The 27,021-nt window shown below is 45.4% G+C and overlaps 1 protein-coding gene across 2 annotated transcripts in view; it reads left to right on the top strand.

Annotated features, from left to right (window-relative positions):
- Nucleotides 1–3,333: 3,333 nt before the first annotated feature.
- GALNT1 (polypeptide N-acetylgalactosaminyltransferase 1) overlaps nt 3,334–27,021 on the top strand; it is a 554,146-nt gene continuing 530,458 nt past the window's right edge. For both annotated transcript variants that reach the window (XM_044293081.1, XM_044293083.1), the window contains exon 1: nt 3,334–3,533. The gene's annotated coding sequence lies outside the window, so the exon portion shown is untranslated. The remainder of the gene's footprint in view (nt 3,534–27,021) is intronic.

The raw sequence follows: 27,021 nt of genomic DNA, 5'->3' as shown, positions 1-27,021 counted from the left end.
TTCCTAGAATTTTTTATTTTTTGTCGCAAGTTAGTGGAATATGAGACTTTGTAAGAAAAAAAAACAAAAAAAAAAACATCATCATTTTCCGCTAACTTGTGACAAAAAAAAAAAAATTCTAGGAACTCGCAGTGCCCCTCACGGAATACCTTGGGGTGTCTTCTTTCCAAAATGGGGTCACTTGTGGCGTAGTTATACTGCCCTGGCAATTTAGGGGCCCATATGTGTGAGAAGTACTTTGCAATCAAAATGTGTAAAAAATGGCCTGCAAAATCCGAAAGGTGCACTTTGGAATATGTGCCCCTTTGCCCACCTTGGCAGCGAAAAGTGTGACACATCTGGTATCGCCGTACTCAGGAGAAGTTGGGGAATGTGTTTTGGGGTGTCATTTTACATATACCCATGCTGGGTGAGAGAAATATCTTGGCAAAAGACAACTTTTCCCATTTTTTTATACAAAGTTGGCATTTGACCAAGATATTTTTCTCACCCAGCATGGGTATATGTAAAATGACACCCCAAAACACATTCCCCAACTTCTCCTGAGTACGGCGATACCAGATGTGTGACACTTTTTTGATGCCAAGGTGGGCAAAGGGGCGCATATTCCAAAGTGCAACTTTCGTATTTCACCGGTCATTTTTTACAGATTTTGATTGCAAAGTACTTCTCACACATATGGGCCCCTAAATTGCCAGGGCAGTATAACTACGCCACAAGTGACCCCATTTTGGAAAGAAGACACCCCAAGGTATTCCGTGAGGGGCATGGCGAGTTCCTAGAATTTTTTATTTTTTGTCGCAAGTTAGTGGAATATGAGACTTTGTAAGGAAAAAAGAGAAAAAAAAAAATAATCATTTTCCGCTAACTTGTGACAAAAAATAAAAAATTCTAGGAACTCGCAGTGCCCCTCACGGAATACCTTAGGGTGTCTTCTTTCCAAAATGGGGTCACTTGTGGCGTAGTTATACTGCCCTGGCAATTTAGGGGCCCAAATGTGTGAGAAGTACTTTGCAATCAAAATGTGTAAAAAATGGCCTGCAAAATCCGAAAGGTGCACTTTGGAATATGTGCCCCTTTGCCCACCTTGGCAGCGAAAAGTGTGACACATCTGGTATCGCCGTACTCAGGAGAAGTTGGGGAATGTGTTTTGGGGTGTCATTTTACATATACCCATGCTGGGTGAGAGAAATATCTTGGCAAAAGACAACTTTTCCCATTTTTTTATACAAAGTTGGCATTTGACCAAGATATTTTTCTCACCCAGCATGGGTATATGTAAAATGACACCCCAAAACACATTCCCCAACTTCTCCTGAGTACGGCGATACCAGATGTGTGACACTTTTTTGATGCCAAGGTGGGCAAAGGGGCGCATATTCCAAAGTGCAACTTTCGTATTTCACCGGTCATTTTTTACAGATTTTGATTGCAAAGTACTTCTCACACATATGGGCCCCTAAATTGCCAGGGCAGTATAACTACGCCACAAGTGACCCCATTTTGGAAAGAAGACACCCCAAGGTATTCCGTGAGGGGCATGGCGAGTTCCTAGAATTTTTTATTTTTTGTCGCAAGTTAGTGGAATATGAGACTTTGTAAGGAAAAAAGAGAAAAAAATAAAAATAATCATTTTCCGCTAACTTGTGACAAAAAATAAAAAATTCTAGGAACTCGCAGTGCCCCTCACGGAATACCTTAGGGTGTCTTCTTTCCAAAATGGGGTCACTTGTGGCGTAGTTATACTGCCCTGGCAATTTAGGGGCCCAAATGTGTGAGAAGTACCTTGCAATCAAAATGTGTAAAAAATGCCCTGCAAAATCTGAAAGGTGCACTTTGGAATATGTGCCCCTTTGCCCACCTTGGCAGCAAAAAAGTGTGACACATCTGGTATCGCCGTACTCAGGAGAAGTTGGGGAATGTGTTTTGGGGTGTCATTTTACATATACCCATGCTGGGTGAGAAAAATATCTTGGTCAAATGCCAACTTTGTATAAACAAATGGGAAAAGTTGTCTTTTGCCAAGATATTTCTCTCACCCAGCATGGGTATATGTAAAATGACACCCCAAAACACATTCCCCAACTTCTCCTGAGTACGGCGATACCACATGTGTGACACTTTTTTGCTGCCAAGGTGGGCAAAGGGGCGCATATTCCAAAGTGCACCTTTCGGATTTCACCGGTCATTTCTTACACATTTTGATTGCAAAGTTCTTCTCACACATTTGGGCCCCTAAATTGCCAGGGCAGTATAACTACCCCACAAGTGACCCCATTTTGGAAAGAAGACACCCCAAGGTATTCTGTGAGGGGCATGGTGAGTTCCTAGAATTTTTTATTTTTTGTCGCAAGTTAGTGGAATATGAGACTTTGTAAGGAAAAAAATAAATAAAAAAATCATCATCATTTTCCGCTAACTTGTGACAAAAAATAAAAAGTTCTATGAACTCACTATGCCCATCAGCGAATACCTTAGGGTGTCTACTTTCCGAAATGGGGTCATTTGTGGGGTTTTTCTACTGTTTGGGCATTGTAGAACCTCAGGAAACATGACAGGTGCTCAGAAAATCAGAGCCGTTTCAAAAAGCGGAAATTCACATTTTTGTACCATAGTTTGTAAATGCTATAACTTTTACCCAAACCATTTTTTTTTTTGCCCAAACATTTTTTTTTTTTATCAAAGACATGTAGAACTATAAATTTAGCGAAAAATTTATATATGGATGTTGTTTTTTTTGCAAAATTTCACAGCTGAAAGTGAAAAATGTCATTTTTTTGCAAAAAAATCGTTACATTTTGATTAATAACAAAAAAAGTAAAAATGTCAGCAGCAATAAAATACCACCAAATGAAAGCTCTATTAGTGAGAAGAAAAGGAGGTAAAATTCATTTGGGTGGTAAGTTGCATGACCGAGCGATAAACGGTGAAAGGAGTGTAGTGCCGAAGTGTAAAAAGTGGCCTGGTCATGAAGGGGGTTTCACCTAGCGGGGCTGAAGTGGTTAAGAAGGTCCTTACGGAGTATGGAGTTTAGCCAATTCACTGTGAATCAGCTAAATCCCATCATAGTTCTGTACCTGACCACTAGGAGGCTGAGAGGTCCGTACCGTGTATGGAGTTTAGACAGCTCCTATAGAGTTGGCTATTCCCCATACATAGTAAGGACCAGGTCCGTTTGGTGCTCACGCCAGTGCTCGACACAAGTGACGTCACCACGACCATCCCTCGCAGCTGGTGGTCCGTAACGTGCCATTCACGCCCCTTGTAGGAGGGCTTGTGCGCGTGTTCTCTTGTGACGCAGTTGCTAGGACAGGCGGAGGTAGTGTGTCCTGTGGTGCGCACCGTAGGGGGAGGGGGGGGTGAGAGACAGGAAGTAGTCGGGGATTTCTGTACGGCTTGCTTGGCTTTTCAAGGGAAAGTGATTGTGTGTGTTTCTCGGCGAACTGCATATGGACTACGGGAAACCACGGAAAGTGTGTCGGGAGTGAGATGAGAGGGCGCGGAGTATGGCAGTGCGGCGGGAACAGTTACAGGTGAGTGGAGTTCTATTCTGTCACTTGCTGGGTCCACCGTCTAGAGCCCTAGTCACCATCACTTTTGTGTGTAGCACAAGGGGCGTCCTGCGGCTGCTTCCCTCAGTCTTCACCCAGGCTGTGTGTCAAATAAAGCTGTGTGCCCGGGAACCTGGATGTAAATGGCTTGTTGTAGGCAGCCGGCCGTCGAATGTTGCTGGGTTTTCCACACAAGCTGAGGTTTGTGTCCACCACTGTTCTGTGTGACCTGCCGTGCATTACCTCTGCCTTGGGGTGGCCTTCTCGTCTTTATATTCAGGATGTTTTGCATGTTTGATACAGTTTAGTTTGAGTTCCATTAGCTCCATTGGGTTGTGTCCTATAGCTTCGGTATGTTGCTTCCTCTTCTCTCTTGGCCTGAATACCGGCCTAGGAGACGTCATAGACTAGGCTTCAAATGACTCCTGATTGTATCTTGGGCGTGATTGGCCGGCTTCAAAATGCTGTTTGTGGTGAAAACTGCATAAGAGAAGAAATACGTTTGTCTGGTAACACCCCATTAATAAAGTGCTTAATATAGAGACATTAACCATAGGGATCCTATAGACACTAGTTTTCAGTTATTCCCCGTAAGCATACGCCTTTGACTTGTTTAAAGGGATTCTGCCACCTCCTTTTACGACTTTAAGCTGGCACCATCGCTATGTTGACTAAAGTAGCTAATTTCCAGGACTCTTATTTTTACTTAATTTCGTTTAGTAGTTTTGATGTAAAAGCGATATATTTTTATTTATGTTTTTGTTATGCTAATTAGGGTCCAAGGTGCCCAGAGGGGCCTTTTTCTCACTCTCCGGTGCCCAGTGACGCCTCCTCATCATTAAATAACCTCTCACAGCCCGGCAAACCGTTCCGCCCCCTCCCCACGTCATAGTGTACCTTATAGAAATGCCCCGTCCTCCTTCCTGTCTGCGGCCAGAAAACTTGCGCAGTACCGCCTGCGGCCTGCGCGATCATCAACGTCTTGAGGGCAACAGCGCTCAGGTCACATCACTGGGTTCGGCGCATGCCCAGTGAGACTTTTGAGGCTGTTGCCCACAGTAGGTTGAAGTTTTCTGGCCGCAGACAGGAAGGAGGACGGGGCATTTCTATAAGGTACACTGACGTGGGGAGGGGGCGGAGCGGTTTGCCGGGCTGTGGGAGGTTATTTGATGATCAGTAGGCGCCACTGTGCACTGCAGGGGGGCGTCACTGGGCACCGGAGAGTGAGAAAAAACCCCCGTCTGGGCACCTTGGACCCTATTTAGCATAACATAAAAATCGCTTTTGCATCAAAACTACTAAACGAAATTAAGTAAAGAGGAGTCCTGGAAATAAGTTACTTTAGTCAACATAGCGATGGTGCCAGCTTAAAATCGTAAAAGGAGGTGACAGAATCCCTTTTAACAGGTTTATGAAACTTCCTTCTTAGAAATCATAGTATACCAGAACTAGATATTACTGAAGGGAGAATTCTGCACCTTCACGTTCTAACATTACAGTAGTAAAAATACGCTGGTAAAATAGTTTTCAGCTTGACATATCTCCTCCGAAGCAGATGTAGTGTGGGTGTGTATACAGCTGGAAGAAACGTTTAAGCTAAAACGTACGATTTAATAGATATACACGAAAACTAGGGAGTAGTGTGAAGCTAAAAACACAGAAATATAGTGGCAAATCTGGGGGAGCTGCTCAACCCCTAACACTGTAGCGTGTTTTTCATTGGGGGAGCAGCCCCACCACATGTGGACCGCAGCAAACGACTATCCCCAGCAAAAAATTTTTTTGCATACGGTGGAGGATGATATAAATATGTAGTGTATGTGCCTTTACCTGGCATTCAAACACTCTCCTTTGCACCTGGTAACCTCCATCACATGGTCTGATATGGGTGTGGCTTACAGTCTGGCTTTGTTCACATTGCACTAGTTGTCCTGCTAGGCGGTTGTGTGGAAGCTTGGCTGTGAGCTGGGTTACATCACCTTCAGACCTTGTTCACACCATAGGTAGCTTAGTGGTAGGACCCTTGCCATGCTGAGAACCGCGACGTGGTGCATGATGGGCTCCGATATCTTCCTGACAGAAATATATTGGCAAAAGTCTCAGCTTTTAATATCTGCATTTATGACTAGCCAGTATAGTCAGTGGCATATCCGTTTGGTGCATTTCTTCTGTGATTTATATAGTAGTGTGAAGCTCCCTAAATCTACAAACAAACACAAAATATTGTTATACTATATGTTGATGCTAGACTTGTACGAGATGCATGATGATCCCACCAGTACATGTGGCTGCACTAGGAGGTGCGGAGCAACTACAGCATCAGTTAGTCATACATACAGGTCCTTCTAAAAAAAAAATAGCATATTGTGATAAAGTTCATTATTTTCTGTAATGTGCTGATAAACATTAGACTTTCATATATTTTAGATTCATTACACACCAACTGAAGTAGTTCAAGCCTTTTATTGTTTTAATATTGATGATTTTGGCATACAGCTCATGAAAACCCAAATTTCCTATCTAAAAAATTAGCATATTTCATCCGACCAATAAAAGAAGTGTTTTTAATACAAAAAAAGTCAACCTTCAAATAATTATGTTCAGTTATGCACTCAATACTTGGCCGGGAATCCTTTTGCAGAAATGACTGCTTCAATGCTGCGTGGCATGGAGGCAATCAGCCTGTGGCACTGCTGAGGTGTTATGGAAGCCCAGGATGCTTCGATAGCGGCCTTAGGCTCCATTCACACGTCCGCAATGTGTTTTGCGGCTACACGGAGACACGGATCCGCAAAACACGGAAAGCGGCAATGTGCGTTCCGCATTTTGCGTACCGCACATTGCCGACATAATAGAATATGCCTGTTCTTGTCCGCAATTGCGGACAAGAATAGGACATGTTCTATTTTTTTGCGGAAACGGAAGCACGGATGCGGAAGTGCGGATCCGCAAATGTGGATGCGGACAGCACATTCCGTCCCCATAGAGAATGAATGGGTCCGCACCCTTTCCGCACAATTGCGGAAAGGATGCGGACCCATTTTGCGGACGTGTGAATGGAGCCTTAAGCTCATCGAGTGTTGGGTCTTGCGTCTCTCAACTTTCTCTTCCCAATATCCCACAGATTCTCTATGGGGTTCAGGTCAGGAGAGTTGGCAGGCCAATTGAGCACAGTAATACCATGGTCAGTAAACCATTTACCAGTGGTTTTGGCACTGAGCAGGTGCCAGGTCGTGCTGAAAAATGAAATCTTCATCTCCATAAAGCTTTTCAGCAGATGGAAGCATGACGTTCTCCAAAATCTCCTGATAGCTAGCTGCATTGACCCTGCCCTTGATAAAATACAGTGGACCAACACCAGCAGCTGACATGGCACCCCAGACCATCACTGACTGTGGGTACTTGACACTGGACTTCAGTCTTCCTCCAGACTCTGGCACCCTGATTTCCGAATGACATGCAAAATTTGCTTTCATCCAAAAAAAGTACTTTGGACCACTGAGCAACAGTCCAGTGCTGCTTCTCTGTAGCCCAGGTCAGGCGCTTCTGCCGCTGTTTCTGGTTCAAAAGTGGCTTGACCTGGGGAATGCGGCACCTGTAGCCCATTTCCTGCACACGCCTGTACACGGTGGCTCTGGATGTTTCTACTCCAGACTCAGTCCACTGCTTCCGCAGGTCCCCCAAGGTCTAGAATCGGTCCTTCTCCACACTCTTCCTCAGGGTCCGGTCACCTCTTCTCGTTGTGCAGCGTTTTCTGCGACACTTTTTCCTTCCCACAGACTTCCCACTGAGGTGCCTTGATACAGCACTCTGGGAACAGCCTATTCGTTCAGAAATTTCTTTCTGTGTCTTACCCTCTTGCTTGAGGGTGTCAATGATGGCCTTCTGGACAGCCGTCAGGTCGGCAGTCTTACCCATGATTGCGGTTTTGAGTAATGAACCAGGCTGGGAGTTTTTAAAAGCCTCAGGAATCTTTTGCAGGTGTTTACAGTTCATTAGTTGATTCAGATGATTAGGTTAATAGCTCGTTTAGAGAACCTTTTCATGATATGCTAATTTTTTGAGATAGGAATTTTGAGTTTTCATGAGCTGTATGCCAAAATCATCAATATTAAAACAATAAAAGGCTTGAACTACTAAAGTTGGTGTGTAATGAATCTAAAATATATGAAAGTCTAATGTTTATCAGTATATTACAGAAAATAATGAACATTATCACAATATTCTATTTTTTATTTTTATTTTTTATTTTTTTTTAGAAGGACCTGTATGTATAGTTGCTGGATATAAGATGGCAACCACATGCACTGACAACACCTGTGTAAGAACCACTGTGGCGTGCTCAGATCACAGGTAGTCATATTCTATGACACAGGGTTACCCAGTTTGGGACTAAAAAAATTGCCAGGGGGGAGCGGAGTATCCACCTTTGTATAGGTGACCCTCAAAAATGAACACCAGGTGAGACGATCATCCCTACAGACCCCTCCATTCAGCAAAAACTCAGTCCTAACTAATCCAGCTGACGGCTATCTGCCTTGATTAGCATGTGGATGCGCTCTGTCCATGCCCTAAACCTATGTTCAAGCTCAACGTTTCGCCTTGTGGAGGCTCATCGGGAGCTAGGTTAACTATAGGACAAACAAACATGTAGGTGCCGTCAGCCTTTGGTGGTGAGGCGACAGCTTCGGCAGTTTAACCTCCTCAGGACCGCCGCACGGGGATGCGTCTTTGCGGCGGCCCTGTAATTCCTCCTGGACGCGCCGGCGTATCATCTCGCGAGATTTCGGTCAGAGCCGGCCCGCGCATGCGCATCGCGGGCCGGCAAAAGTTAAATCACAATTTCGTCATCAGCCTGCCAGCCAATGATCGTGGCTGGCAGGCTGATGATTTTCAAAAAATCGAATCAGAAGCCAGTTAACACATGTTTATAAATATAATGTGTTAAATGGCTGCTGTGCTACTCTGCTGGTCCCCATCACCCCAATTAACCCCTTGATCGCCCCTGTCTATCACCTAGTGAAAGGGGAAAAAAGTGACCAATGTAAACTGTCACTTTTTTTTTTCCACTCGTATTGACTGATAGTTTTAGGATAGTTTAGGCCCCTTGGTTAGGTAGTTAGCGATCATTTGGTGCCCAGCCCACCGCACCGCACTCAATGATTCGCTGATTTTTATCGCCGCAGTGACAATTTTTATTTTTATTTTTTATCACTGCACAATCACTTTACAAGCGCTGCGGCGATAAAAAAAAATCAGTTTTGATATTTTTTTTTTTATCAATCGCAGCGGCCTCCGGTACTTCGCTAGCCTCCCATTTGTAAGATAGGCATGCTTTTTTTCTTGGGTAGTCTCAGGGAATACCCCCTAAATTTAGTAGTCCAAATGGCAAATAAGGGGGTATTCTTCTGAAGAGGCCTACAGGCTTCTGACCCAGTCGGATGAGGAATGGGAACCCTCATCTGACGAATCCAGCGGGTCAGAATATGAACCTGTAGAAAGCAGTGGCAGTCTGACCCAAACTTCGGACGAGGAGGTTGAGGTCCCTGATGCCACCAGGCGTACCCGACCCTGTGTCGCTAGACCACAGGTTGCGCAGGATCCGCTTCAAGGGCAGCAGAGTGGGGCTGGCGCTGTCAGATTACGTGGTGAGACATACACCAGCAGCGCAGCCCATCCTGGACCTAGTACCAGGGCTGCCGTACAACATGGTGAAGTGGCGAGCACCAGAAGGGCAGTTGAAGCTGGTACGGTGGCACGTGCAGTGGTTTCCCCCATTGCAGCCACTGCACAGATGGGCCCGTAGAGTCCCTGAGGTGTTGGCAAACCCTGATTGGTAGCCCTCAACTTCAGCCGCACCAGTAGTTCCCCCTTTCACCGCCCAGTCTGGAGTTCGGGTTGAGACAGCTCAGATCGGTTCGGCACTGGGGTTTTTTGAGCTGTTCTTGACTGCGGAGCTGTTGGACTTAGTTGTGGCAGAAACAAATTGATATGCCACTCAATTTATAGCCGCCAACCCGGGAAGCTTTTATGCCCAGTCTTTCCGGTGGAAACACGTCCAAATTTCCCAACTTAAGACTTTTCTGGGCCTTCTCCTCAACATGGGCCTAACAAAAAAGCGTGGATTGCGGTCTTATTGGTCCACGAACCCAATTCATCACATGCCCATGGTCTCTGCTGCCATGTCCAGGACACGATTTGAGACCATCCTGCGTTTCCTGCACTCTAGCTATAACAGCACCTCCCGTCCCAGAGGCCATCCAGTTTTTGACCGGCTCCACATAATTTGGCCCCTCATAGACCAGTTCAACAACAAATTTGCAGATTTGTATATCCCTGAGCAAAAAATCTGCATAGACGAGTCCCTTATACATTTTACCAGGCGCCTTGGCTTCAAACAATACATCCCAAGCAAGCGCGCCCGGTATGGGGTCAAATTGTATGAGCTCTGTGAAAGGGCCACAGGCTATACCCACAAATTTTGGATCTATGAGGGTCAGACCCTGGAGCCGGTCGGTTGCCCTGACTACCTGGGGAGCAGTGGGAAGACAATCTGGGACTTGGTGTCACCCTTATTTGGCAAGGGGTACCATCTTTATGTGGACAATTTCTACACAAGTGTGGCTCTCTTCAGGCATTTGTTCCTAGAACAGATTGGCTGCTGTGGCACCGCGCAACCTAGTCGCGCGGGCTTCCCCCCTTCCCCCCCCCCCCCCCCCCCAACGGCTCGTTACCACCCATCTTGCAAGGGGGGGAGGGCTGCCGTGTGTAACTAAGAACTGCTCGTGGTGAAATGGAGAGACAAGCGTGACGTTTACATGCTCTCCTCCATTCACGCAGACACGACAATCCAAATTGAACGAGCAACCAGTATAATGGAAAAGCCCCTCTGTGTCCACGACTATAATTCGCTCATGGGAGGGGTGGACTTCAATGACCAGATGTTGGCTCTCTATTTACTTTCCCGCTGGCGCTGTTATAAGAAGGTGTCTGTATATTTGATTCAATTGGCTGTATATAATAGTTTTGTTCTCTACAGTAAGGCTGGGAGAACAAGATCCTTCCTCAAATTTCAGGAAGAGATCATCGAGAACCTCCTGTATCCAGGAGGTTCCGTGGCCCCATCCACCAGTGTATTGAGCCGTCTACACGAGCGACATTTCCCCAGTGTCGTTGCCGGTACCTCAAACCAACCGCCACCCTGAAAAAAATGTTGTCTGTAGCAGGAGTGGAATAAGGTGTGACACCCGCTATTTCTGTCCTGACTGCCCTGACCACCCTGCCCTATGCTTAAGGGAGTGTTTCCGGAAGTACCACACACAGGTACGCTTAGCATAGGGATTGCATCTCACAGGACAGGCACACAGGGCTATAAGTGCCCATTCACACAGAGCTGCTGCAAACCTCTCTTTTCACCTGGGAGAAAGTGCATAATGTACTTCGCCACATCTCTGGGCGCTTTGCACATTGTCCCATGGGGAAGGAGAGGTTTGTCCTATAAAGGTAAAAAAAATAAAAATCACCGTTAAGCAAAAAAGTTAACGTTCTGTTCAAAAAGTTAAATTAACTTTATATGTTCCGTTCAAATGTTATTAGAAAGTTAATACATTTATTGCGGTGCAGCCTGTTTCTGTGGCAATTTTTTTTATTTTATTATATTTTTTAGCCGTGTGCGGGCCGTGGAACCGCGGCCTGGATCCCTCCTGAGAGCAGGAGCGCACGGCGTCACTGGTTGCTATGACGCCGTGCGCTCCCTGCTGCCGCCGCAATACAGTAATACACTGGTATGATCTATACCAGTGTACTACTGTACTGTGCCGGCAGCAGGGAGCGCACAGCGTCATAGCAACCAGTGACGCCGTGCGCTCCTGCTCTCAGGAGGGATCCAGGCCGCGGTTCCACGGCCCGCACACGGCTGTGAAACACGGCCGTGTGCATGGGGCCTAACTGAATACCTTGGGGTGTCTTCTTTCCAAAATGGGGTCAAATGTGGGGTATGCTTGTGTAAAAACAAAAGTGTCCTCCCACCACCCTAAAAATAAATTAGCATAATTTGGTGCACATTTACTACCCATTGTGGTACCAACCGCTTAAAGGTAGTAATGTCCATCAAAAAGAAAATAATTGTGCGTGTGTAAAAACTTAAAGGGAACCTGTCATGTGGATATTTGATTGTATATAATTAGTTAGATTATAATCATTAACTACAAAAAAGTGCATTAGATGTTATTCACTTACTGGTGTGACAGATGGTTACCGAATAATATACACACAAAGATGCCGCATGCTAATGAGCTGATTCGAGTCCGGCGTGATGTCATTGAGTCCAGCGTATATTTAATTCAGAGCTATAGCCACTCCCCTGCCCACCTGCTGCTGATTCCTATGGAAACAAACTGTCACTCAGCAGCAGGTGGGCGGGGAGAGTCAGGAGCTCATAAATATTTATGACTCATCATTATCAACTGGAGCATTTCAATACAAGATATTGGCAGATAGACTGGGTCAATTAAAGAAAGTGACCCAGCATTGTGCTAAGAGAATCAATCACTTATTTATGTTGTCTTTAGTTAGGACACCATAAAACAGGTTCCCTTTAAATACTTTTTATGACAGTTGTCCCTTTATATCAGGCATGCTCAACCTGCGGCCCTCCAGCTGTTGCAAAACTACAACTCCCAGCATGCCTGAACAGCCTACAGCAGAGCATTGTGGGAGGTATAGTTTTATAACAGCTGGAGGGCCGCAGGTTGAGCGTGCCTGCTTTATATAATAATAGAGGGGCTCCTTGTTCCTTCTTTTTTTTTTTTTTTTTTTTTTTTTTATATAAAATGGCCTAGCTGGCACCCTGCACGTCATATGCACCATAAAACTGGTGACAGGTTCCCTTTAACCACTTCAACCCCCCCTAGCTAAAACACCCTTAATGACAAGGCCACTTCAGTGCTCCAGACAAAAAAAAATGACCAGGAGCCATTGGCTCCTAAACTAAAAAATTTAGGAGCCAAATTACATTTTTTAGTCGCCAAATTTAAAATGCATATAATTAAAAAAAAAAAGGACTTTGAGAAGATGAGACGCAGGTCATAGTAGTGAGCCAGCACTACATATAGGACAAAACCACATAACTCTCACATCCAGGGACATCTTCTAGGGGACAAGGTGACTAAAAATGGCGAATTGCAAGCTTTTTTTTTTTTTCTGTTACGGCCTTCACCTAAATATTTTTTTATATTTTAATAGCTCACACTTTTTGGGACGTGGCGATATGTAATATGTTTATTCTTTATTGTTTGTAAATTTTATATTTTTTTTTTAACTTTGTATTTAATAACCATTTCGACCCTTAGGGACTAGAACCTGGATCTTTTCATCCCTTATGCTATTCACCCTGATAGAGATCTATCAGGGTGAATAGGATCTCACACATCTCCCTGTGCTTTGTGCACACAGCAGCAAGGAGGTTACCATGGCAGCCAGGGATTCAGTAGTGTCCTGGCTGCCATGGTAACGATCTGAGCCCCAGCAGTGTAATCTGCCACTGCCACCAATGGAGGGGATGGCCTGTGGCCACCATAATACAATGGGGGGGGGGGGGGAAGCACGGGACTTGTGGCCAGTGATAATGGGGGGTGATGAGGCTTTGGGAGGGGCGCACTGCATCAGCAATTAATGTAATTAAAGAGGACCTTTCATGGGTCCAAAGAATATGAACTTAGTAGTAGGCTGCATAGAGCGGCGCCCAGGGATCTAAGTGCACTTACTATTAGTCCTGGGCGCCGCTCCGTTCATCCGCTGTGGCCCCCGGTATTTTCAACATTCAGAGCAAGGAGGAGGAGACGCCAGTGTCTCTCCTTCCCCCTGACAGCAGCGCTGACCAATCACAGCGCAGAGCTCAGAGCGAGGGAGAAAAAAAAAAAAAAAACTCCCTCGCTCTCAGCTCTGCGCTGTGATTGGTCAGCGCTGCTGTCAGGGGGAAGGAGAGACACTGGCGTCTCCTCCTCCTTGCTCTGAATGTTGAAAATGCCCAAATTCCTTTTAGTAGGGCATTTTTAGACACTTAGATCCCAGACTTCTTCTCACTCTTTAGGGCCCCTAAAAAGCCAGGGCAGTATAAATACCCCACATGTGACCCCATTTTGGAAAGAAGACACCCTAAGGTATTCAATGAGGGGCCTGGCGAGTTCATAGAATTATTTTTTCCCCTCACCCATGACGGCACCCCATGCGACCATGGACCTTCCATCCGGGACAGGAAACCTGAGAAGATAAAAGGTTCACACCCCCACCAAGCACCAGTTCAGGTTTCCTGTCCTCCGGATAGGAAGTCCCTGGGAAGCTTCACGTTGGTTCTCACCTACAGCCGGGGGGAGGCCCAGGTTCTTATCCGGTGGGTGGCCTCCCCCAGGTGGCGATATGCTCTCCGGGGCTGCTGCCTACAGTCTGGGCTTCTTTCCCCCACATCTCGGCGCTGGCCCGAGGGAGCCGCTGTGGCCTTGTTCAGGCGGCTTCCCTCCTTGCTCCCGGGTTGCCCGTCTTCCTGTCAGCGTTGGAGGGGGTGTCTGCGCATGCACGCGCCCTGACGCGGGGGGGGGGGGGGGGGGGGCTTGACCCGGAAGTTGGGGAAAGCGCCGGTGTGTGCCCTGGCGCGTCTTTTAAAATATAAATGGGGCAAGGGGGGGAACCCAGCCGGCTGATGTGGCACACAGTGTGGTGCTGAAGAGGCTCTTTGTTTCCGGCAAGATGTCAGAGCCTGTAGACGGACGCGCCGAACCCCTGGAACCCTTAAGGACCACTAGTCTGGTACCAGTCCTGAGGAGTGGGGGCTAAAAGATCATTGGTGAGAAGTATCTTTTTCTTTATTAATGGGTGTTATCTGCTTGATTTGTGTAGGTGGCAAAGACCCTCAAAAAAGCGACCTCTAAAACAAAGCATAAGGAGTGTGCAGGATGTAAGGCCCCCCTAGCATCCTCCTATTCTAAGCCGTTATGCACCCCATGTATTGATAAGTTGGTGGCGGAGGAATCCCAGAGCCTTTCCAAGAATATGAGATCTTTAATAAGATCTGAGGTCAAAGCCTCCTTAAAATCCTTGAGTAAGAATCGCCCGCGGTCTCTGGAAAAATCTCTGGCTATTAGGGATTCTGATATAGACCATTCTGACGTGGAGGAAAGAGAAGCAGGCCAGTTACTCTCTAATGACGCTACTTCGTCAGCAGAGGAAGAAACAGGGGGTTCCTATTTCTCGCCCGAAGATACCCAAAACCACCTCAAAGCGGTCAGAGCAACCATGCAACTAGAAGAGGTGAAGCAGGCTAAGTCTACAGCAGATATTGCCTTTCAGGGGTTAGGTCCCAGGAAGCAGAGGGTTTTTACCATTCACGAGAATGTTCAGGCATTAATTAAAAAGGAATGGAAAAATCCTGATAGGAAGTTTTTTATTCCAAGCTCCGTTAAAAGAAAATATCCCTTTGATGAGAAAGTAGCAGCCTGTTGGGACAAGGCCCCTACAGTTGACGCTCCGGTGGCGAAGATCGCCAAGAAGTCTGCTCTACTGTTAGATGACCTGGGTAGCCTGTCTGATCCTCTTGATAAAAAAGCTGATTTTTATTTAAAGAAGGCCTGGGAATCGTCCTCTACCTGCTTGAGACCGGCAGTTGCAGCATCATGGGTTTCTAGGTCACTGCATATCTGGCTGGAACAGTTAGAGAAGCATCTCAGTGAGAAGAAGCCAAGAGAAGAAGTTTTGGCCTCCCTTCCTGCCTTTTTTAAGGCTGTCGATTTTTTTTTTTATTTTTTTTTTTATTTTATTTTTTTAGCCGATGCCTCCACGGATATAGTTAGGTTCTCAGCCAGATCATCCGCCATGTCCAATGCGGCTAGAAGAGCTATTTGGCTGAAGTCCTGGAAAGCTGATCAGGGTTCAAAGGCTAGATTGTGCTCCATCCCCTGTGAGGGTGACAGGCTCTTTGGGTCTTCCCTTGACGATATACTTGAAAAAGCCTCAGACAAGAAGGGTTTTCCAGCTCCTCAACGCCCCCCTTTTTTTCGTGGATACCAAAGTAAAAAGCAAAAGGGTAGGCAGTATGACAGAAGGGAAAAGGATAAATTTCCTAAGAAATCCGGAGGTTTCCTTTTTAAACCCCAAGACCAAAGACCCAAAGATAAGCAATGACGCCGAACCCCAGGTAGGGGGAAGATTATCTCTCTTTCTCACAGCCTGGAAAACGATAACCAAGAACGGCTGGATCCTGGGAGGGATTGGAGAGGGGTTCCGGCTAGAGCTTCTGACTTGTCCCCAGGATTCGTTCATACTGACAGATTACCCCAACGATCTAGTCAAGACACAGGCCTTAGAGTCAGAGGTCCTGCTGCTTCTGCGAAAAGGGGTGGTTGTCCCGGTTCCGCAGGCAGAGAGGGGCAGGGGTTTTTACTCCCCTCTTTTTTTTAGTAAAAAAACCCAATGGCTCCTTCCGGGTAATCCTGAACCTGAAGAAATTTAACAGATTACTCAGCTACAAGAGATTTCGCATGGAGACCATAAGATCGGCCATAGATCTCCTATCAAAGAATTGCTGGATGGCGACTCTGGACTTGGACGCGTACTACCACGTGCCAATTCATGTGTCCTCCCAAAAATATTTGAGGACAGCAGTCTGGGTTCAGGGGGAATGTCTGCACCTGCAATACAGAGCCCAGAATCTTCACAAAAGTGATTGCGGAAGTAGCCTCCTTCCTAAGGTGGGGTTCCGTTGCTGCCATATTTAGACTACTTCCTGTTTATTTCCCAGACCAAGGAAAGCTTGATTCAAAACATCGGGGTTTCCTGGGCTGGAAAATAAAATAAATTGGGAAAAGTCTTGCCTAACACCATCTCAGAATTGTGTATTTTTATGCATCCATTTAGACTCCCTAGTAGAAAAGGCCTTCCTCCCGTCTGCCAAGATATTCTCCATCAGGGAGCATGTTTGGAATCTTTTCAGATCCTACCTCTGCTCGTTCAGGAGGGCAATGGCAATACTGGGCCACCTGGCAGCAACCTTTCCAGCGGTCCTATATGCGCAGGCTCACACAAGGAAGCTACAGTCATGCATCCTGCGCCAATGGGACGGCTGCAAGCAGTCGTTGGACCGGCTTTTCCACTTTTCCACTTATCCACAGAGGCGAGAGTGTCTCTTCTTTGGTGGACTGTGACAGAGAATCTCTCAGCAGGAGTACCATGGTCCTTTCGGGATCCGATAGTAATAACAACGGACGCCAGCCAGTGGGGTTGGGGGGCTCACTCGGAGAACAAAGGTTGGCAAGGGAGGTGGGATTTGAATACCAGAAAAGCCACCTCGAACGTCAAAGAACTAAAAGCAGTAGAAATGGCCTTAAAAGTGATAGTTCCGGACATATCCTTCAGGAACATAATTCTATACTCGGACAACTTGACAACAGTGGCATACATCAACCATTAAGGCGGAACAAGAGTACCTTCTCTGGCAACACTCTGTCACCAGATCTTTCAGTTAGCGGAACAGAAACATCTATCCCTGTCGGCAGTCCACATAAAAGGGAAAGAGAACATAGTAGCCGATTTTCTGAGTCGCACTCAGCTAAAACCGGGAGACTGGTGCCTAAACCCAGAGGTCTTCTCACAGTTAACGCAGAAATTCGGCCTCTCCACGGTCGACCTATTTGCCTCCAGGAAGAACAGGAAAGTGGAAAGGTTCTTCTCCATAAATCGTCTGGACAATCCAACAGCTTTAGACGGATTCGCACAGAACTGGTCTCAGGAGGAGGGTTACGCCTTCCCTCCTTTTTTCCCTAATTCCGCAGGTCCTGAAAAAAGTCCAGAGGGAGAAAGCGACAATTACCCTAGTTGCCCCAGTGTGGCCGAAAAGGTCCTGGTACTCCTGCCTCCTAGACCTAGCAATAGCCCCCCCTTGGATTCTGCCCCCTCGGGAGGATCTATTATATCAAGGCCTGATCCTGCATCCCAATCCAGAAATTTTGCATCTGGCAGCATGGAGACTGAGAGGGAGATTTGGTTAGGTCGGGGTCTGTCCCAATCTGTAGTATCCACCATTTTGGGAAGTAGGAAAGCTACCACAGCTAGAAAATATAATAAGATCTGGGAAGTCTTCTCCTCCTTTTTAGGGATCAATCCTGACCCCTTCTCTCCTCCAAATGTCTCTAGGGTCCTAGACTTTTTATAAGCTGGCTTGGATAAGGGGCTTAGGGCTTCCACCCTAAGAGTACATGTGGCAGCCTTAAGTTACTTCTTTGATTCCCAGCTGGCCCTGCATCCTTGGGTTAAAAGGTTTCTGTCAGCAGCCTCCAGGATCCGCCCTTCGATAAGACCCTTGCCCCCTCCTTGGGACTTAAACACGGTCTTGACGGCCCTGTCACAGAAACTTTTTGAGCCCATAGATATGCTCTCCTTTAAGATGTCCTTTTTACCGGCCATTACTTCAGCTAGGAGGATTTCAGAGATTCAAGCCTTCTCGGCTTTTCCTCCTTATACCCAGGTCTTGGACGACAAAGTTATTATTAGGCCTCTCCCGTCCTTCCAGCCAAAGGTGGTTTGGGACTTCCATAGAAGTCAGGATGTTGTCCTTCCATCCTTTTGCCCTAATCCCTCTAATAATTTAGAAAGGGAGTATCATTGCCTGGACGTCAAAAGATGCTTGCTTGCTTGCTTGCTTATTTGGAGTCTACCTCGGCCTGGAGGTTGGAAGAAAACCTCCTTATTCCGTTTTGGGGTAGGACTAAGGGGCGGAAAGTGTCCACGGCAGTTATTGCTAGATGGGTTAAAAAGGCCATTTCCGAAGCCTATTTAGCGCAGGGTCTCTCGCCCCCTTCAGGGTTTGGAGCCCACTCCACCCGAGCGGTGGCTACGTCCTGGGCCGGATGCCTCTCTGGCTCAAATTTGTAGAGCAGCAACTTGGAGCTCTCAACATACCTTTTTAAAGCATTACAGGCTCCAACTTCACGCGGATTCCGCCTTTGGTAGGAAGGTGCTTTAGGCGGTTGTCCTCTCCAAGTTCCTCATTAATAGTCTATCTCGCATGGGGTGCCGTCATGGGTGAGGGGAAAACAACATTGCTTACTGGTAATTGGTTTTCCCGATACCCATGGCGGCACCCCCAAATTTTTTCCCTCCCCCCCCCCCCCCCCCCAAAAAAAAAACCAAAAAACACTTCATAGGCTTTTTAGTTACCCTTTATTAGGTTATATGCGGAGTAGCCTGCTACTTCTTTATAGGTTTCTGAGTATCTCTCTTGAGTATTGAAGAGATATAATGTACCGTATAGGATCTCTCTCTCTCTCTCTCTCTCTCTCTCTCTCTCTCTCTCTCTCTCTCTCTCTCTCTCTCTCTCTCTCTCTCTCTCTCTCTCTCTCTCTCTCTCTCTCCTCTCTCTCTCTCTCTCTCTCTCTCTCCCCTCCCTCCCTCCCTCCCCCCTTCCCCCAAAAAAAGAGGGGAAAGGCGTCTGCCAGGACATAGGAGCTCCACCCAACATACCCACTTAGCTCGTATGCCCTGGCAAACCAGATTTCTACATTCACATCAATTGATGTGGATGAATAATTAATTACCGGGATTTTTTATATATTTTGTATTTTTTTTATATACAAAGTGTTTGCCAAAGCATAGGAACACCGCCTCCTCCTCAGCTCATATGCCTCGGCAAACGTATCTTTTACTCCAGAAGAGAAATCTCGTCTTGCAGCGCCGCATACACCGACTTGTGTGTAATCTGACAGCAGCGCAATGCTTCTGTCAGAATGCACATCAGTGCTGCAGCTAGTCGATCGGTTGGTCCACCTGGAAGGTGTAAAAAAAAAAAACAGGCCGCAACGCAATAATTTTATTAACTTTTGAACAGAACATATAAACTTTAACTTTTTGAACTGAACATTAACCTTTTTGCTTACTGGTGTAAGTCCTGGTCCTGGTGCCTGTCCTGGTGAGATGTGATCCCTATGCTAGGTGTACCTGTGTGTGGTACTTCCGGAAACACTCCCCTAAGCATAGGGCAGGGTGGTCAGGGCAGTCAGGACAGAAATAGCGGGTGTCACGCCTTATTCCACTCCTGCTACAGACACAACATCTTTTTCGGGGTGACGGTTGGGTTGAGGTACCGGCAACGACATTGGGGAAATGTCGCTCGTGTAGACTGCTAACTACATTGGTGGATGGGGCCACGGAACCTCCTGGGTACAGGAGGTTCTCGATGATCTCTTCCTGAAATTTGAGGAAGGATCCTGTTCTCCCAGCCTTACTGTAGAGAACAAAACTATTATACAGAGCCAATTGAATTAGGTATACAAACACCTTCTTATACCAGCGTCTGGTTCTGCGGGACACTAAATACGGAGACAACATCTGGTCATTGAAGTCCACCCCTCCCATGTGAAGGTTATAGTCGTGGACTGAGAGGGGCTTTTCAATGACACGGGTTGCTCGCTCAATTTGGATTGTCGTGTCTGCGTGAATGGAGGAGAGCATGTAAACGTCACACTTGTCTCTCCATTTCACCAGGAGCAGTTCTTGGTTACACAAGGCAGCCCTCTCCCCCCTTGCAAGACGGGTGGTAACGAGCCGTTGGGGGAAGCCCGCGCGACGCCACAGCAGCCAATCTGTTCTAGAAACAAATGCCTGAAGAGGGCCACACTTGTGTAGAAATTGTCCACATAAAGATGGTACCCCTTGCTGAATAAGGGTGACACCAAGTCCCAGACTGTCTTCCCACTGCTCCCCAGGTAGTCAGGGCAACCGACCGGCTCCAGGGTCTGATCTTTTCCCTCATAGACCCGAAATTTGTGGGTATAGCCTGTGGCCCTTTCACAGAGCTTATACAATTTGACCCCATACCGGGCGCGCTTGCTTGGGATGTATTGTTTGAAGCCAAGGCGCCTGGTAAAATGTATTAGGGACTCGTCTACGCAGATGTTTTGCTCTGGGGTATACAAATCTTTGAAATTTCTGGTTGAAATAGTCTGAAAGGCCGAATTTTGTGGAGCCGGTCAAAAGCTGGGTGGCCTCTGGGACGGGAGGTGGTGTTGTCGCTAAAGTGCAGGAAACGCAGGATGGTCTCAAATCGTGTCCTGGATATAGCAGCAGAGAACATGGGCATGTGATGAATTGGGTTCGTGGACCAATATGACCGCAATTCATGCTTTTTAGTTAGACCCATTTTGAGGAGAAGGCCCAGAAAAATTTTAATTTCGGAAACTTGGACTGGTTTCCACCGGGAAGGCTGGGCATAAAAGCTTCCCGGGTTGGCGGTTAGAAATTGTGTGGCATACCGATTTGTTTCTGCCACAAGAAGTCTAAGAGCTCCGCAGCTCAAAAAATCCCAGGGCTGAACTGATCTGAGCTGTCTCAACCCGAACTCCAGACTGGGCGGTGAAAGGGGGAACTACAGGTGCGGCTGAAGTTGGGGACTGCCAATCAGGGTTTGCCAGCACCTCAGGGATTCTAGGGGCTCTACGGGCCCGTCTGTTCGGTGGATGCGACGTGGTAACTACTGCACGTGCCACCGTTCCAGCTTCAACTGCCCTTCTGGTGCTTGCCACTTCATCATGTTGTACGGCAGTGCTGGTACTTGGTCCAGGATGGGCTGCGCTGCTGGTGTATGCCTCACCACATAATCCGACAGCGCCAGCCCCACTCTGCTGCCCTTGAAGCGGATCCTGCGCAAACTGGTCTAGCGACTCGGGGCCGGGTACGCCTGGTGCTATCAGGGACCTCAGCCTCCTCGTCCGAACTTTGGGTCAGACTGCCACTGCTTTCTACAGGTTCATATTCTGACCCGCTAGATTCATCAGATGAGGGTTCCCATTCCTCATCTGACTGGATTAGAAGCCTGTAGGTCTCTTCAGAAGAATACCCCCTGTTTGACATTTGGGCAACTAAATTTTGGGGTATTCCCTGAGACTACCCAAGAAAAAAAGCAAGCCTGTCTTACATATGGGAGGCTAGCGAAGTACCGGAGGCCGCTGCAGTTGATAAAAAATATCAAAACTGATTTTTTTTTTGATCGCCGCAGCGCGTGTAAAGTGAATGTGCAGTGATCAAAAAAAAAGTTTGTCACTGCGGCGGGGCGGGCGTGGGTGAACGCACGTGTGGGCGACCGATCAGGCCTGATCGGGCAAACACTGCGTTTTGGGAGGAGGGCGAACTAAGGTGACACTAATACTATTATAGATCTGACTGTGATCAGTTCTGATCACTTACAGATACTATAAAAGTACAAATGCTGATTAGCGATATGCTAATCAGCGAATCAGTGACTGCGGTGGGCTGGGCGCTAACTAATCCCTAAACTACCTAACCAAGGGGCCTAAACTATCCTAAAACTTAACGGTCAATACCAGTGGAAAAAAAAAAGTGACAGTTTACACTGATCACTTTTTTTTCCCTTTCACTAGTGATTGACAGGGGCGATCAAAGGGGTGATGAAAGGGTTAATTGGGGTGCAGGGGGTGATCTGGGGCTAAAGTGTAGTGTTTTCGTGTACTCATTGTGAAGCCTGCTCCTCTGCTGAGACCAACCGACGAAAAGGACCAGCAGAGGAGCAGGGAAGCCATATAACACATCATAATTACTAAAAATTGCCAGCCTGCCAGCCACGATCATTGGCTGGCAGGCTGGCTGGTGACGAAATGGTGCTTGTAATTTTGCCGGCCTGCGATGCGCTGGCCAGCTCAGTCCGAAATCTCGCGTCTCGCGAGATGACGCACGGATGCGTCCAGGAGGAATAAATCAACCACCTCCCGGACGCATCCGTGCGTTATATGGTCGGGAGGCAGTTAAGGAGAGTAAGAATGAACTAATTGGGCCAGATTTATCATTCGCTTAGGTCAGAATAATGGAGTGAAAAAGTCCCAAACGCTAAAACTGCGCACAAATCTGCTCTGCACTATGCTCGCCAGTTTTCTGAAAGTGGGCGTGTTTTCTTATGTAAATTAATCTCTAGACAGATTTACTATTGGGACTTTAAAAAGTCGCAATTTCACTCCAGTGAGGACCATGCTTATCTCTTATGAGACTTTTTAATAGAACATGCGACTTTTTCATAAAAATGTGCGACTTTTTTGTAAAGATGTGCGACTTTTTTATAAAGCTGCTTACTGACGGATAAACTGCTACCGTCAAACCACATTTATTACAGTCTTAAAGGGCCGATCAAAAATCTGACTTGGGCTAAAACTGACTTTTGCCATATGTTAAGTGGAGTGAGCTGTCAGAGTAATGATAAATCTGGCCCATTGTGTGCACTAAATTGGGTGCTCTTGGTGGAAAGAAAAGTAGAAATTGCCTTTATCCCCAAATCATGTCTAATATTAGTGTACAGAGCCTCAACATCAAGACTTGCTAGCTTTGTCTGCGATGTGACTTGTATATCCTGGAGCCTGATGACCACATCCTTAGTATCCCTAATATATGAGGGTAAACTGGGTATACATGGAGCTAAAAACACATCTACATATTGACTGATATTTTCTGTCATACTATTATTGCCTGACACTATAGGTCTGCCCGGCACCAGCTGCCTTTGTTTGTGCACCTTTGGAATTGCATAGATGGTAGCAGTTGTTGGATGCATCTTGAAGAGATATTTAAATTCCTCCTTCGAGATGAGTTTTTCTTCCTTTGCTACAGAGAGAATTACTTTAAGTTTACTTAAAAACCTATCAGTCGGGTTATAATCTAGCTTTTGATAAGTATCCGTCTGTTTGACCAAATATTCATCTTTTTGTAATCCAGTTTGTCCATAAGGACAACATTTCCGCCCTTATCTGAAGATTTTATTACCAGGTCGTCATTTTTACTGAGTTCGTCTAGCGCCTGAAGTTCTTCCACCTCAAGATTTAGCTTTGTGGCAGGTGTTTTAATGTTGAGGGTTTTTAGATCCCTTGTCACTAATTGGACAAAGGTATCTATGTTCCCATATTGAGTAAATGAAGGCATATATCTAGATTGAGATTTTAATGACATTTTTTTTCTCTGAACTAGGCATGCCCCTCATTGAATACTTTGGGGTGTCTTCTTTCCAAAATGTGGTCACGTGGGGTATTTATACTGCCCTGGCTTTTTAGGGGCCCTAAAGCGTGAGAAGTCTGGGATCCAAATGTCTAAAAATGCCCTCCTAAAAGGAATTTGGGCCCCTTTGCACATCTAGGCTGCAAAAAAGTGTCACACATGTGGTATTTCCGTACTCAGGAGAAGTTGGGCAATGTGTTTTGGGGTGTCATTTTACATATACCCATGCTGGGTGAGATAAATATCTTGGTCAAATGCCAACTTTGTATAAAAAAAAATTGGAAAAGCTGTCTTTTGCCGAGATATTTCTCTCATCCAGCATGGGTATATGTAGAATGACACCCCAAAACACATTGCCCTACTTCTTCTGAGTACGGCGATACCACGTGTGACACTTTTTTGCAGCCTAGGTGGGCAAAGGGGCCCACATTCCAAAGAGCACCTTTAGGATTTCTCAGGGCATTTTTTACACATTTTGATTTCAAACTACTTCTCACGCATTACGGCCCCCTAAAATGCCAGGGCAGTATAACTACCCCACAAGTGACCCCATTTTGGAAAGAAGACACCCCAAGGTATTTTGTTATCGGCATAGTGAGTTCATGGAAGTTTTTAGTTTTTGTCACAAGTTAGTGGAATATGAGACTTTGTAAGGGAAAAAATAAATAAAAATCATCATTTTCCGCTAACTTGTGACAAAAAAATAAAAAGTTCTATGAACTCACTATGCCCATCAGCGAATACCTTAGGGTGTCTACTTTCCGAAATGGGGTCATTTGTAGGGTTTTCTACTGTCTGGGCATTGTAGAACCTCTGGAAACATGACAGGTGCTCAGAAAGTCAGAGCTGCTTCAAAAAGCGGAAATTCAAGTTTTTGTACCATAGTTTGTAAACGCTATAACTTTTACCCAAACATTGTTTTAATTAGACATGTAGAACAATAAATTTAGAGAAATTTTTTTATATATAGATGTCTTTAAAAAAAATAAAAAAAAATTATAACTGAAAGTGAAAAATTTCATTTTTTTTTGCCAAAATTTCGATTAATAACAAAAAAGTCAAAATGTCAGCAGCAATGAAATACCACCAAATAAAAGCTCTATTAGTGAGAAGAAAAGGAGGTAAAATTCATTTGGGTGGTAAGTTGTATGACCGAGCAATAAACCGTGAAAATAGTGTAGTGCAGAATTGTAAAAAGTGGTCTGGTCATTCAGGGTGTTTAAGCTAGGGGAGCTGAGGTGGTTAAATAGGGAGAAAAACCCCTCCCACGGCTGGGCGGATCCAGCAGCAGCTGGCGAGTCACATGAGGTAAGTGTGTGAGAGACCCGCCTCTCTTCATGCCGCGATCCTGCACTGAGTGTCAACGCACTCAAAAAAATATATATTGAACAGGGAACAATCAGCGATTCATTTCAGTACAATGCCCATGAAAAAAACAGATTGGGACAGAATAGAAATGGCGCTGAAGGAAGCAGCAGTATGTACCTGTACCTGGATTGTCTGTCGGATACATTAACCCCATGTGTGCTGAGGTCATAGACACACTTGTATACCTTAAGGGTGTATGTATATATGTGTGTGTATGTATGTATATATATATATATATATATATATATATATATATATATATATATATAAATAATATATTAGTATGTGATTACAGCATGGATCCAATGAACTGTCGGATCTATACACGTTGGATCCATGGATCCAATAAACGTTTTTTTCTCCTTTTGGTCCCTGTCCCAATTAAATTGAGTCATCGTTATCTTCCACTTTGTTTTGCATTACAAAATACTGACTAAAATACTCAAATATAAATGGCAGGAAGCAAATGGAGGATGGTAATTCTACATAACTACACAGATGTAGACAACTGCGTATCAACTCTTGTCCCAAAAAAAAAAAAAAAATCCAAAATTAAATATTTCAAGACTTGTTACATATGTGCAGTTTCTACACTGAACAAAAATATAAACACAACACTTTTTCAGTTTTGCTCCCATTTTGCATTAGTTTAACCACCTCAGCCCCCCCTAGCTTAAACCCCCTTAATGACCAGACCACTTTTTACAATTCTGCACTACACTACTTTCACGGTTTATTGCTCGGTCATACAACTTGCCACTCAAATGAATTTTACCTGCTTTTCTTCTCACTAATAGAGCTTTCATTTGATGGTATTTCATTGCTGCTGACATTTTTACTTTTTTTTTTTTTATAATTAATCAAAATTGACCGAACTTTTTGGCAAAAAATGACATTTTTCACTTTCTGTTGTAAAATTTTTCAAATAAAACTACATTTCTATATAAATTTTTCTCTAAATTTATTGTTCTACATGTCTTTGATTAATAAAAAATGCAATAAGTGTATATTTATTGGTTTGGGTAAAAGTTAGTGTTTACAAACTATGGTGCAAAAAAAATTATTTACGCACTTTGACTTTCTGAGCACCTGTCATATTCCACTAACTTGTGACAAAAAATAAAATTTTACATGAACTCACCATACCCCTCACGGAATACCTTGGGGTGTTTTCTTTCCAAAATGGGGTCACATGTGGGGTATTTGCATTTTAGGGGCCCTAAAGCGTGAGAAGTAGTTTGGAATCCAAATGCGTAAAAAAGCCCTGTGAAATCCTAAAAGTACTCATTGGAATTTGGGCCCCTTTGCCCACCTAGGCTGCAAAAGTGTCACACAGTGTGGTATCGCCGTACTCAGAAGAAGTAGGGCAATGTGTTTTGGGGGGTATTTTTACATCTACCCATGCTGGGTGAGATAAATATCTCTGCAAAAGACAACTTTTCAAATTCTTTTTTTTTTTTTTACAAAGTTGTCATTTTACAGAGATTTCTCTCACCCAGCATGGGTATATGTAAAAATATACCCTAAAACACATTGCCCTACTTCTGAGTACGGCGGTACCACATGTGTGACACATTTTTGCAGCCAAAATGCTCAAAGGGGCCCAAATTCCAATGAGTACCTTTAGGATTTCACAGGGCATTTTTACGCATTTGGATTCCGTGAGGGGTATTCATGTAAGATTTTTATTTCTTGTCACAAGTTAGTGGAATATGATAAGAAAAAACTAAACAAAAAACAAATTGCCGCTAACTTGTGCAAAAAAAAAATCTATGAACTCACCATGCCCCTCAAGTGATGTTCTACTGTAATTAGTGATCTTCTACTGCGTTTTTTGTAGAGCCTATAGAACATTGCGGACAAGAAAAGGCATTTTCTCTATAGTGCCAGTGTCCGTGTTTTGTGGATCCGCAAAACACATACGGACGTCTGAATGGAGCCTTACAGGGTGATCAGGGAGTCTATATGGGGTGATGATCAGGGGTTAATAAGTGACGGGGGACGAGTGTAGTGTGGTGATTTGGTGCTACTTGCAGAGCTGCCAGTGTCCTCTGGTCAATCCAAGCCG

This window comes from Bufo gargarizans, chromosome 5, assembly GCF_014858855.1.
Source record: "Bufo gargarizans isolate SCDJY-AF-19 chromosome 5, ASM1485885v1, whole genome shotgun sequence".
NCBI classification, from domain to species: Eukaryota; Metazoa; Chordata; class Amphibia; order Anura; family Bufonidae; genus Bufo; species Bufo gargarizans.
Note: the sequence above shows the minus strand (reverse complement) of the source record. Positions and strands in the feature narration are given on the sequence as shown.